Here is a 12,830-nt window from a genome sequence, read left to right on the forward strand (position 1 = left end):
TTTTTCTGCCTTTTTTTTTTTTTCGTGGGACTTTTTCAGATTTTCAAAGGGAAAAACCTCTATTCTGATTCTCCATCCAACAACCATTAGTGTAGAAGAGAAATGCCCTTAATTTTCGTGTGGCTTCTCCCTGGTGCTTCTAGAGCTAAAAGCTGGCTGGCAGACTCACCAAGCAGCTCATTTCGCACTTCATAAGAGCACCAACGTGACAGTCCTGACAATCCGAGTCCTTTCCATGTGAGGAAAAAGTGTTGTTTAGTTAATGGCAGCACAATTTTCCTTTCTGCTTGCAACCGCCTGACCTCTCCCAGAAGAAGGGGTAGGCCGGCCCCAAGGAACCTTTTCCTCGAAGCCTGGAGAGCAGACGTGAGCCCCCTGCTATGGACACCGTGTCCTGTGGTCACATAGCTATGTGATGGACACTGTATGTGGACTTCTAGAAGAAACTGAATGCTTTTCAGCCTCTCCCTGGGTCCCCTGTGGTTGACAGCCAGCAGGAGGAACCCCCCACCCAGCCCGGCATCCCCCCTCCTCACAGGGTGCCTAAAAACCCTGAGGGTTTTTAGGGTATTTTTAGGGAATGCTGTGGTGCACAGAACATCCAGCAGCTCACGTGGCAGGGGTCAGACCTTCCAGCTGAAAGAGGTCCCCACCAGCACCCCAAATGCTGACAAACATTTAAAACCAGTTGTTGACAAGCCAGATTCTGTTTTATCCACGTTTGTGCACAATATTTTTTACGCCATAGGCTAAAAGCTCGGTGTCAGTAAAGGAACCCTTTTGTCTCTCTGGGAGACCATCCAACAGTTCATGGAGGAAGAGATCTGACAGTCTAAAACCGAAAAATTGACACCTAATTACCTCATTCCTAACTGACATTGCCATTTATAATACTTTTATTTCCTGAGAGCACAGCAGATGGAGGGGACTTGCGGTGGGTGGCAGAATGGGGTCTGAACACTAGTGAGTCCAGCAACGAGAAGTGCTGAAGCACATGTACGCAAAAATTAATCCTATGTCTTTTTAATGAGGGAGGGGGCAGTTTGCTGAAGAAGGGGGGCGCCTTTCCGAGCCAAAAAGGTAGTTCTTTTTTCCAGAGATACCTCATTCTGTGTTCCTTACATGCCTAGTTTCTCAACAGAAAAGATGCAAAATCTTCTTTGTGGGGATTTTATTGCCTGACTATTAAACACATAGGGACACACTTTAAGACAAGAGAACTCCCTCCCAATAAATTAGCGTGCCCGTGTTTGCAAGGAGACATAATAGCTGTTATTTATATTGTACTTAAATATTTAATTTTCTTTGTAAATAAAAGCTTTATGCCTCCCTTTGAGCCTGCTCTTACCGCCTTAGACTGCAACAGTTATGACAAAACTATTACTTCAAATTAACATGGCATTCAGCATGCATTTGTATTACTTCCATGATTTTTATTGTGTTTTTAATTATTATTTTTTCTCGCAGTTCATTCATCAATCATATTTACAAGCCCATTGTCCGCCTGGCTGCCAGCGGAGTGTTCTCATACATTTCAGCACATAGACAGAAACTGCAAACTAGAACAGCTCTGCTAGGATCTCTAATATTTCTGAGGAGTCTGAAGGTGTTGACAGCTTATGGTATGCCTGTCCCAGGCAAGTGCAAGTGCCTCAAAGTCCATCTATCTGTGGTTACTGGTAAGGGTAAAATTACACAGCACGTTTACCCTTTGAGAAGGAATCCTCCCTGGAGAGGTTAGAAATGGGGAACAAAAAGTGTACTGCAGCTGGGGACCTGACAAACGGCACTCATTTAAACTTCAAAATAATCATCCGTGCTGCTGCTGTAAAGCAAGCTCATTCTGCACTTGTGTTGATTACCTTCCTCATTGTTTGGCCAGACAGTATCTTTAGCCAACTCGAGTAATATACCACGACCTGGTCCTGAAGTCCTGCCACCCCCAAGCCCTCAGTGACAGCAGTGGAAGCAGCTCACGGGTGGCAGGAGCAGGCCTTGATTTTGCTGAGGTTATGTCCTCGCTACTCTCCATTCCACACCTCATCCCGTCCCTTTACAGCAGGATGGCAAGTATTAGGGAAAATCTGTATTTCTTGGGAGTGCAGACAAGGGTTTTTTCTCAGGGCTGTAGAAAAAGGGAAGTAGCTCCGAGCACCGGAGCATGTACATTGCCACCACAGCCCTGTTCACATACAAGCTCATTGTCAACCAAAGGAACTGAAAAATTACGGCCATTTATCTATCCCTCTCTTTACCCCCCACTGTGCCTCTTTTGGCAAAGCAGCCAGGCAGTTCGCATTGTTTCAAGTTTAACGCTCGCAGATGGTTTTATTTAGAATTTGTTTTATTGGTGAGACATGTTTCCTCTCTTTATTAAATTATGCCTACTTTTTGTCAGTCATCACGCTGCCCATGATTTCTGCGCAGAGCTCGGGGGGCCGGGTCCTTCTTATTGCTGTCGGGTGGGTTGTGTTTTGTTGGTGGTTTTATTTTGAGGTGTGTGTGTGTGGGGGGGGGGGGGATTAGAAACGAATCCCTAGGCTCGCCTTTTTCCTTGCGGGGGGCAATGACACCCCGGCAGGACCAGGGGCACCCACAGCCCGCAGGAGCCCGCAGGAGCCCGCAGGAGCCCGCAGGAGCCCGCAGGAGCCCGCAGGAGCCCGCAGGAGCCCCCTCGCTGTGGCCGGGGGCCGCTCCTCCGCCTGTCCCCGAGCTCCCCGGGGGGGCGGCCCGGCGGGCCCGGCCCGGCGGCAGGTGGTGGCCGCGGCTGCGGGCGGGCAGCACGGGGGGAGCCCGGCACGGCACAGGACGGGACGGGGCCCCTCGGCCGCCGGCTCCTCCGTCTTTAAAAGCCCCCCCCGAGCCCCTGCCCGGCCGGGGCGGCTGCGGGCGAGCAGATCGCCGCCGGCTCGGCGCGGAACTCGCAGGCTGCGGAGCAGGAGGTGGGAATTGAGGGCGGTTTGGGTTTCCTCGCTTTATTTTTTTTTTCCTGCTTTGTGCATGTTTTGTTTTTTTTTTCTTTTTTTTTTTTTTTTTTGCTCCCCCCTTCTCGCTTCACCTCGGGCGCCAAGCACCGGGGCGGGCGTTCTCAGGCGCGGCCCCGGGAGAGCCCCAGCGGGCCGGGCCGGGCCAAGCCAAGCCGGGCGGGCCGGCGGCGCCTCCCCCCGCCGGTTCGGGGGGTCCCCGGGCTCGGCCCCCGAACGCCCCTCTCTTCCGTTCTCCATGTCATTTCCTGTGCTAATAAGATGGTGGTCACGGCCGGGAGGGAGGGAGCCGCCGCCGCCTCCGCCGAGCCCGGCCCGGCCCCGGGACCCGTCCTCGCCTGCGCCTAGCGAGCGGGGCCGGCGGGGCGGCGGGGAGGCAGGGCGCAGCCAGCCGGGCCCCCCCCACACCCCGGTGCGGAGCGGGCACCCCCCCCCCCCCGCCCCCGGGACGCCGAGGCGGGCCCCCCGCGCCCGCAGCGCCGAGGTGAGTCAGCCCCGCTGGTAGCCAAGGTGGCCACGAAAATGGCTGCGGGGGACGGCAGGGAGGGAGGGAGGGCAGCAGCGCGGGGGCCCCGCCCGGGGGTCGCGCCGGGGGGTGGCCGCGGCGGGGCGGCAGCGACCCGCGGCCAGGTAGCGCCCCCTGCTCTTCCTCCTCCTCCTCCTCCTCCTCCTCCTCCCGGCCCCGCCGCTCCCCTCCCGCCCGCGCCGCGGCGGCGGGCGCGCGTCCGCTGAGTGACAGCGCCGGCAGCCAATGGGCGGCGGGGGCGGGCGGGAGGGGGCGGGGCGGAGCGGCCAGGGGCTCCCCGGGGGCCGCGGCCGGGAGCGCCCGGAGGGGAGGGGCTGGAGGGGGAGCGGGGGGGTGTGTGGGGAGGGGGGTGCTTCGCGCTGCTTCAGCAGCAGGAAATGTGTAAAGTTGGTGATATTGGGGTAGCATCATTAAAGTGGTCGCTGGTGGTCGTGGTGGGGTTTGTGTGGAGGCTTGCGTGGAGAAACTGAACGTCAAAATGAGGGGTTTGGGGTCGGTAACTGAGTTATAACCGAGTTATAGCGCCACAGATGAACTGGGGGGGCTCCAGAGGGAAGGAAGCAGCCGCTGGAGCTTGGTGTGGAGACCCAAGGCTTGTTCCCAGCGGTGTGAGGGCAGGTGGGAGCTGTTGGTGTGGATTCCCAGCTTGGCGCTGGGAACGTGCATCCGAGCCCCGTGAACAACCAGTCTTCCTGAGAACGCCAAAACAAGCAAAAACAGCTTTCCTTCCTCGATTTGGGTTGCAGCTTTCTGGCAATTGGAGAAATCCGGGCTCTTTAACAGGGTAGGCTTGAGGTTCTCCTTACTGCAGCGTGGAGCTCTATGAGCACGGGTCCTTCAGCCCCAGGGCTGTGGCAGGGACCTGGTGACAAGGAGCCAGCACGTGCCCTCACGCTGTCACAGAGCAAGTGCCAGGGCCAAAGCATCCCTGCTCAGCGTCTCTCCCGTTGTGTCTCTGCTTCTTGAAGTATTTCATCGCCAGCACTTCTCTGCAGCGCTGCTGCCTGAAGCCCTGCGGTGCAGGGGGAAGTGGCGTGGACCAGAAATGCCGTGCCGCTCGCTGCAGGCAGTTTTAGCGTCGTCGTCTTCTGCACTGACCTCCTCTGCAGTAGTCAGGTGAAGAAAGCTTTAATTTCACAGGCGCTGACTCTTCCGTTCTCCCTGTGACCTCTTTTCTGCTACTGAGGGTTCTCGTAAATAGGAGGAAAAAATAAAGCCTGTGGAGCAGTGGTCCTTCTAACATGACGCTGTGAAATGTTGCTTTTCGAGGATCCCTGCTAGCTGAACTTGCTGGTGAAAGTGGATTCCAGTAGCGAGTCCAACCTCCTGATGAAAAAACAGAGGACAAGGCGAGAGGTGGGCTCTTGCCTTGCTGAGCAGCATCTTCAGAAAGAAGGCTAGGGAAATGTGCTCCAGAAACAGAAAGTGTGCAGGTAGAAGAGGCTGAGCAAAGTGCTGTGGAAAACACAAAACGGTTGCACGGCTTCTCGGGAAGGTGAGGGCAGCCAAAGTGGATGGAGGAGTGACCTGATGAGGAGGGCAGCACGAGCATCCCACATTAGAGATGTTTGTGTTTAAGATGCCCATCACGTGGTTGGCAGGCACTGCACTGATACCAGAGAGGATTGGGAAGGCTGAGAGCAGGGAGGGAAGAAAGCAGAGGGGAAGGGGTGCAAATTTTGAGTTGTCGTCTGGAGTTGGGTTTGCAGTGTGGATCTTTACATGTCTAGTCGCTGTCCTTACCGTGTGGGTTTCTGACTTAAGCTAGAGCTGGTGAGGGTAGCAGTGGCATTTTTCCTCCTTCCATCCCAAACTACGGACATAATTGCAAGAACCTATATGTTTCTGCTGAGAGACAGTGAAGCAATTCAAAATATTGACACTTAAACCTTTGCCATTATGCTTCCTGGTCAATGCTGTGCTTGTGTGAGCAGGATAGCCTACATCCCCGAGAGCTGTTGTTCAAAGGGCTCCTCTGTCCGCAACACGGGGAGGCAGCCGTCCAGCCTTTCATACTCGGAACAGCTTCTCTGCAGTCAGAAGGTAAAAACATTATACATATAATTTAAGGTTTAAGCTGCAATCTGCAGAATCTGGCAGCCTCTGGAGAGGGATCGGTAATGCATACTGCAGAGCAGCGCTTCAGCACAGTCCCTCGGTCGCAAACAGCCATCAATAAGGGGCCCATCAGAAGGGTATCGTAAGGGAAGTCGTCCCATTTGAGCATGCTGACAAATGGATTTGTTTCTTTGCCCCTTTTCTTTTTTTCCTCCTTAGGCTTTGGCTTTTCAGACAGAATAGTTTTACTTCCATGGTCTGACCAGTGAATCTGTGGTTTCTGTTAGTGGGCAAATTGTACCAATGTCAAATTGTACCATCTACCATGTCCCAAGCCATGGTAGTAACTTGTAATTTCTGCATTTTTCATGATAAATGTGCTTTAGGCACTTGTATGAACATAAGGATTACTGGTGAAGGAGTCTAAGCTGGTGGATCTTTAACATTGAAAGTGAGTGTCTTCCCTTTGAAGGCTTTATTAAAAGTGTAGGTGCCTCGGGTTGTGACTGTCAGAGGGAGGTGGAGGCAGGATTTCCAAAATTCAGCACCTCTCTCAGGAGCCTGCTCTCCAGTACTGTGCTGGCAGCAGTGCTGCAGGAAGGGTTAGCCCGAGGGGGCACTGAAATGAGCTTCAGCAGCGAGGCCAAGCACTGAACATCAGGAGCACTGCATCTGTGGGCAGGGCACACCTGGGAGCAGTGCTCGCACCCTTCTCAGCGAGCATCGGAGCGCCGCGGGCACACGGTTTCTGCTGGCTCCCAGCGAGCGCCGCTTCGGAGCGTATCATTTTGAAGGCCAGTAATTGGAGCTGATGTTGGCCCGGGACATCAGCTGTTTCCAGGCTGATAATCGACTTGAAATGTTGTCCAGCGCATTCCCACTCGGTACAACGAAGCTTTATTTTGAAAACGTGTCGTGTAAACTGTATCATAATAAACTGAGTGCAGTGAAACGCAGTCCTACACCCGGAGCCTCAAATAGCTGAGCAGACGAGGTGTACATACTATATTTCTTGAAAGGCGTCCTAAGTTTGGCTGGGGTTACCTTTTCACTCTGAGCACATCCCTCTTCACACCTTTCGTTTGGATAATCCTTGACTTGCTGGTGTCTGTGTGCTTGGCTTCTGTTCTTGTGGTGTTTGTTTTGATTTTTTCTTTCCTAAGCTACTAGGGAGTACTTCATTAGGTCTGCTGCTCTCCTTCAATTGGAGACATTTTGCTTGGAAAGGCTGATGCAGAAGTTAAATATGCCACAGTTTGCAGAGTCCAGTCTTTTCATTCAGAGGAAATTAATGAAAGCATTTGGAAGCTAAAGGAAAAATCGGTATTGATGACATACTTTTGTGAACAATAACATACATTCTGGAGCTGTGTACTTGCCTAGGCATGCAGTGTTTGTTTTTTTGATTTTTTTGGTGTTGATTTTTTTATTTGAGCCCATATGAGGTCAATCAGCTTTTGAAGAACAGAAACAAATTACTTACTGAATTTTTGTTCCCCTTACAAAGAAAACTCTATGTACAGTGTATAAGTTGCATTGTTCCTTAACAATTTTTTCCTAAACCACGTAGTGTCGGACTGACCGATGGGTGCAGCAGTACCTGACTTCTTGTGCAGAACCTCGCCAGCCAGCGCTGCGTTGCTGTTGCAAGGACAGCACCTCCAGAAAGGTGGATCCACTTACTGCGTCTCCTAGACGTGTTGAGAGCTAGCACCAACTAAATCAGATGTTAACGTGTGCTCCTTAGGTCTGAGGGACTTAACTGGTGGTTGTGTTTCCTTTTAACCAGGTCTCACTCGGTCGTCAGGTGTTGAAATGTTGCCTTTGAGCTCTCTTGGTGTAGTCAGTGAATTTTTGTAGCCTGCCAGTGACTCACGGGCGTGAAGTCCTTGTGACGTGCCCCCTCTTCTCTTTGGACAGGAATTGAATGAGCTCTTTGCTTCTACTAAGCAGCCTTTTAAAAATGCCCGTAGTGTAAAGGATTAGCTATTTCTGGGCAACCTGACACCTTTACCTCGAAGACACTTGACGGGGGGGTGTTGAAGGGGTAGACCAGAGGCGCTTGGCTCCTGCTGGAAACTTTTTGCTGCATTAGGATAGGCAGGATCTGAACACCCCTCACTCTCTGTATAGAAGGGAATGTGAAGATCAAGTGGTGGTGGTGGTGAATTCAGCACACGGATATCTGATTTCTTGGCAGATCTGACACTGGGAGTATCTGGACTGCTGCCTGCACCAAGGAAAGGGGGTCGGTGTGACCCACGCTCAGCCAGTACTCATCCAAGCGGTGTAACATGAGCCCCTAACCTGTAGACAGATTTACCAGCCCTGAATAATGTCTGTTGTGCTGTGAGATCTTATCTCCCTAATGGCCTGCAAGAGGGTACGAAACGAGGAGAAATAAATATGGCTTTTGCTTTTGCTTTCCCTGCATTTTGTAGAGCCGTTGATTTGTGCTCATTCTGCTCCGTGTGTTCATTGGTGCCTTTCAAGGGGTGGGTTAGTTTGTTAGTGTTTTAGAAAAGGTTAAGAGTACGATTTACGGGTATCTTTTCACTTTCCCCCCAAGTAGCTTGGAGGGGATGGAGGCAGAAGGCTGAATCTGTACAAAGAAAGTCGCTGCTTGCTGTGTCCTGTAGCCCAAGGAGGGTGACACCACTATAACAAGCATCAAGGAGCTGTCACGTAACATCCTTCAACAAAAGCAATATGGTACCAAATGGACAAATGGCACCAGAGCAGGATTTCATATTGACATTACATCCCAGCTGAATGGGAACCCCCCTTGCGGCTGAGACAGCCTGCCTGGAGGTGTCACTGCTCTGGGCTGCAGAGGCTTTGGCAGCTGGTTCCTGAAGCTTTTCCTTGGGGTGGTGGCAAGGAAGGGGTCTTGCACAGTGGCCAGATACCTACTGGAAGTCCTGAGGGCTGGTGGAGGTGGGGGAGGTGTCTCAGCTGCTGTTAGGGCAAAGAGCTGTGGGTTGTGATCTGCGAGTAGTGCCGGCTGCTCGAGAAACTTGATGTCACGTGGTTGTATCAAGGATAAAATTGTGTTTTGTGGCTTGTGCTTTCCATGTGACAGAGTTTGGGGGCAGTTTCTCAAAAATCGCCAGTGTTATTAAGGTGTGTGTATACACTGCTGTGCATAAAGGCGGACGGGGGCTCAGTTATTGCTGCCTTGGTGCAGGGACAGAGTGCTCTGCTGACATGCACTGAGCTTTCTGGCTTGATGGGTTTGAATTTCGTGCATAGCTTGGCTGTGCTTTGCACGCGTGTGCAAGCCTGTCTGTCCTGCCAGTCCATCCCATCTACCACCAGTGGAAGAAAAAAAGACAGAGTACTTCAGGTAACATTTAAAAAAAAAAAAAAAAAAAAAAGCTTGAACTCCTAGAAAAGCGTTGAGTGAAAGGCTGTGTTGTTGTAAGATGGATGTGCTCTCCAGAGGAGCTAATTTAGACAGTAAGGAAATATATGTGAGGCTGATCGCTGGCCGGATGCCAGTCACTGAAGGGCACCGGAGGCTGAAATGCCAGGCAGCGCTGGTAGTGCTGGCACTCCAGCCCGTGACGGTTGGGTTGCATGAATTATCTCTCTGCCTTCCAGCTAATTTTATCCTGTTGATTTTTCATGAATCATTTCCCATCTTTGTGGGTTAGAAATTGAGGTGGAAGTTTGCTCGCCAGAATAGCCACATCTGCTATTTAGAAAGCAGCGACTTGGGTTTGCTTCCTGCCCGCCCCCATGCCTTCCCTTCCCTTTCCTTTCCCTTTTTACCTCGCCAATGTTAAACTTCGTGAAACACTGGTGTTGCTGATCCACGGGAGGTTTTGGGCTGGCTGGACATTGAGCTGTGGTGGCTCAGCCTGGCACCGAGCGTGGCCTCGCTCCAGCCTTTTTAGTCTTTCCACGGATGAGCGTAATAGAAGGCCATTTGAGCACCTTCCTTTGAAGCAAAGCAGGCGCTGTGTTAACGAGGGGATGTCTTGAGCTTGCTGATGATCATATTTCACCTCTTTTTGTGTATCACAGAAAGTCCAGGAGACTGGAAGAGTAATTGCGTTGGGACGGTTCTGAAAATGGCCATGCGGATGGCCAAGGAGGTGATGGGTTGGATAGTGCGCTGCCAGCCCTGGGTAAACATAAAGAGATTAATTAAACTTGACTGAAGTTCAGCTGAAAGTGATTGATGTTACAGGGAGTGTCTTCTACGCCTCTAACAGGTCAGTTTTTATTCTTCATGAAACCTAAATTTGGTTTAAAGAAAGCTAAGTAGTTGTGATACACTTAGATACTACATAAGGCAGTTAACTCGGTGCAAGAGAACCCAATTAATATCCGATGCCAAAGAATACCAGTAAAATACAAGTGGCTTAGGAACTGAAGGTAGTGACTGATAGAGAGTCAGCATCCAATAAATAAACTGAAGCGGCAGTATAAACAGTAAGGAGGATGAAGGATACGCTAGGCTGAAGGACAGTATTAGCACACAAATAAATCAACCGTTTGTGGTTTAACGTTAAGGTGAATATAGAAAACGGTTTTTCACCGCTGAAAGATCAAGCCTGGCGTTGCCACCTTAGACGAAGGGAGCAAATAATTCAGCTATTTTAAGCTAGAGCTTGATCGTTTTACAGAAGAGTCTCCGCAATGTGATACGCGGAGCCTGCATTTTCAAAGAAGTAGACTTGGTGACCCTTCCCTTGAACTGAGGGGAAGAAAGAAGCCAATTCTGTTTGACACCTACTCAGTGATGCAGAAGAAAGCGTGACTCATCACCGGTGAAATGTGTAGCTGAAAAGAGTTTGGTGAACTATAGCTATTGACAAGGGCAGGACAGCTGTGTGGAGTAATCAGTTTTGGTAAATGGACCCTTATATGTAAAGCAAAAAACATACAGAAAATAAAACCATTTTCATATAGACAAGTGGAGAGCTATGACCATGGAGAGGAACGGCCTGAACACAACCTGTGAAACGGGAGGCTGCATCCCAAGCCATCCCTTGCAAGAGCAGAGGGGTCAGAAGGGGCAGGCAGCTCTGCGGAGCTTTCTGTGCCAAGTCACGGCTGAAAAAGACTACCACAAGTCTGGGCACACCGGCGGGGAAGTAATGAATAGGGGTACGGAGGCAGTTTTATGTCTGTAGCCCTTATGTTTACTTCAGATTCACTCTTACATCAGCGTGGCTTTCCAGTGCCAGCATCTTAAAATAACGTACGGCAAATTGGAACAGTGACACAGAAGAACGATGAAAATTGTTGGAAAGCTGAGAATGCTGGATGGGGACACGTACTGAACTGAGCCACCAATGTGTTTTTGTTCAGTGCTTATCGCTACTGCTATCCAAACACCTCCCAGTAGTACCTTAAGGAACAAGGCTTACATCTGCCACTTGGTTGTGTTCTTGCTCTGCCCTTGGGGAGAAAAATGTTGTTTGAGTGGCATCTTGTTTTAGTACCAGATTTTTGTTCCTGTTTGTTTAACTTCATACACGTACGTATATATTATGCTGAGGAAGCCAAAGGCGAAGAAGTGCAACTGGCACTCCTGACCAAAGATGGTGAGGTTTCTTACAGCCATTAACCCTGGAAGCAAATCTTTGTTTGCTCAAAGCAGCCCCCCAACGTGCTGGGTGTTTCAGCCTTTTCCACAAGCTTGCAGGGCCCTTTAAAAGAACTGCTGACTGATGCCCAAAACTCGAAAGATTCATATATAACTTGTCAGCGGCAGTGATTAACAATTGAAATGAACTTCTGTTGGCTCCTCTTCCCCTAGCCAGACTCAGATGGAGATTTCGTCCCCTTTATGGGCTAAAGGTAAGGGCATGTGACTTGGAGGGGATCAGTCAGGTTGACCTAATTCTCCCTTCTGCCCTTAAACTATGAATCATGGAGATCAGTGCAAAGAGCCAAATACACCAAAAAGAGAAGCTTTCAGTTGAAGGGAATTATTTTCAATGTACATTAAAAATGCAAGTCCCTTGCAAATTCTTCTAGCTGCAGTGAGCAGCTGTCTTTGCTCCATAGCGTGCTGCACTGTTTGAGAGGCTTAGGTTGCATGGGAGCTTTACTTTGTCAGCATCCTGCTGTGCAAATATCTCCTTACTCAACACTTAATGTGCAGAAGTTGCGCCAAATAATCCAGTTTGCAGAGACTGCTGTTGTGCCATGATGCTCTTGGATCAACAAAGGGTAAACACTCTGAACTGACCATACTACAGGGTTTTGTGGTAAATTCTGTAAAGTCAACGGTGTTTTCCACCTTGACTAGGAGCAACCATGGGTTCAATTAAGACAAACTAATTTAGACTAACTCAGGGATTATTTTAGACATTGTTTTCCTTCTTAGTCCTCCAAAATTTGTGTATCCTGAGGTAGATCATGGCACGTTTGTTAACAAACCTTACAAGAGTGACAGTGAGAATATGTCTTGCGTCTACTTGAAATGAAAGGAGGAGTTCCAGGCTGGAAAACGGGACTTCCCCTGTCCTCAGCCCTTATACAGTGAGGATAATACTGGGAACTCACTGTCACGGCACCCGAATGCTGTTTGTCACTTCAGATGCTGGTCTTGAGCAGGTTGCTGAAACCCCTGACAATTCTCGGCCTTCCCTGCTGTGAAACTGTTTGAAGTCCTGTGGTTTTGAAGGTTGTTCTTAGAACTTCTTCAGAAAACTGCAGCAAAATCAGTGGTGTTTCCAGTTGTCTTTCGTGCAGTCCTGATCTTCTTTGTTTCGAGAGCTCAAAACTCAAAGAAAATGTGTCATACTTCTCTTCCACTGAGTTTATGGATACCAACCATAGTGAAGTAATTGGCAATGTTTAAAACAAGTCATGTTTGCAGCCCATTCTGCTCAAATCCTACATCGCCTATGCCACTATAATGTTCACAAAGTTTGAGTTTGCAAATGCCCCAGCTTTCAACCTCATGCAGCTGGATGCGTTTCAACCTTGTTCTGACTGAGGCTGTCAAGGAAGAGCCCAGCAGCAGGCAAGGAGGCAGGTCACCGGTGTCACCATGTCAGGACATCGCTTAGCTGTGCCACCGGCTGCAGGACAGCTTCTCCCCCAACATCATACTTCAGCAGGGGGATGTTAAGCCAAGGCTGTTGACTTAGAAGCAATTTTCCCATCGTAGCATGGGGTTAGTGTCCGTCTGTGGACAGGGACCTCCTCTGAACAAACTGGTTCCCACTCTCATCCTGCGGGATCCAGTGGTGTTTACATGGGTTGCGGCCTTGCATGGCCAGCTGTGTAGCCAGCTG

General features: G+C 50.2%; 1 protein-coding gene across 2 annotated transcripts in view; it reads left to right on the forward strand.

Annotated features, from left to right (window-relative positions):
• The first annotated feature begins 3,427 nt into the window (after positions 1–3,427).
• The window catches only part of PRDM11 (PR/SET domain 11), a 39,543-nt gene continuing 30,140 nt past the window's right edge, over positions 3,428–12,830 (forward strand). For both annotated transcript variants that reach the window (XM_032187687.1, XM_032187689.1), the window contains exon 1: positions 3,428–3,468. The gene's annotated coding sequence lies outside the window, so the exon portion shown is untranslated. The remainder of the gene's footprint in view (positions 3,469–12,830) is intronic.

This window comes from Aythya fuligula, chromosome 5, assembly GCF_009819795.1.
Source record: "Aythya fuligula isolate bAytFul2 chromosome 5, bAytFul2.pri, whole genome shotgun sequence".
Classification (NCBI taxonomy): domain Eukaryota; kingdom Metazoa; phylum Chordata; class Aves; order Anseriformes; family Anatidae; genus Aythya; species Aythya fuligula.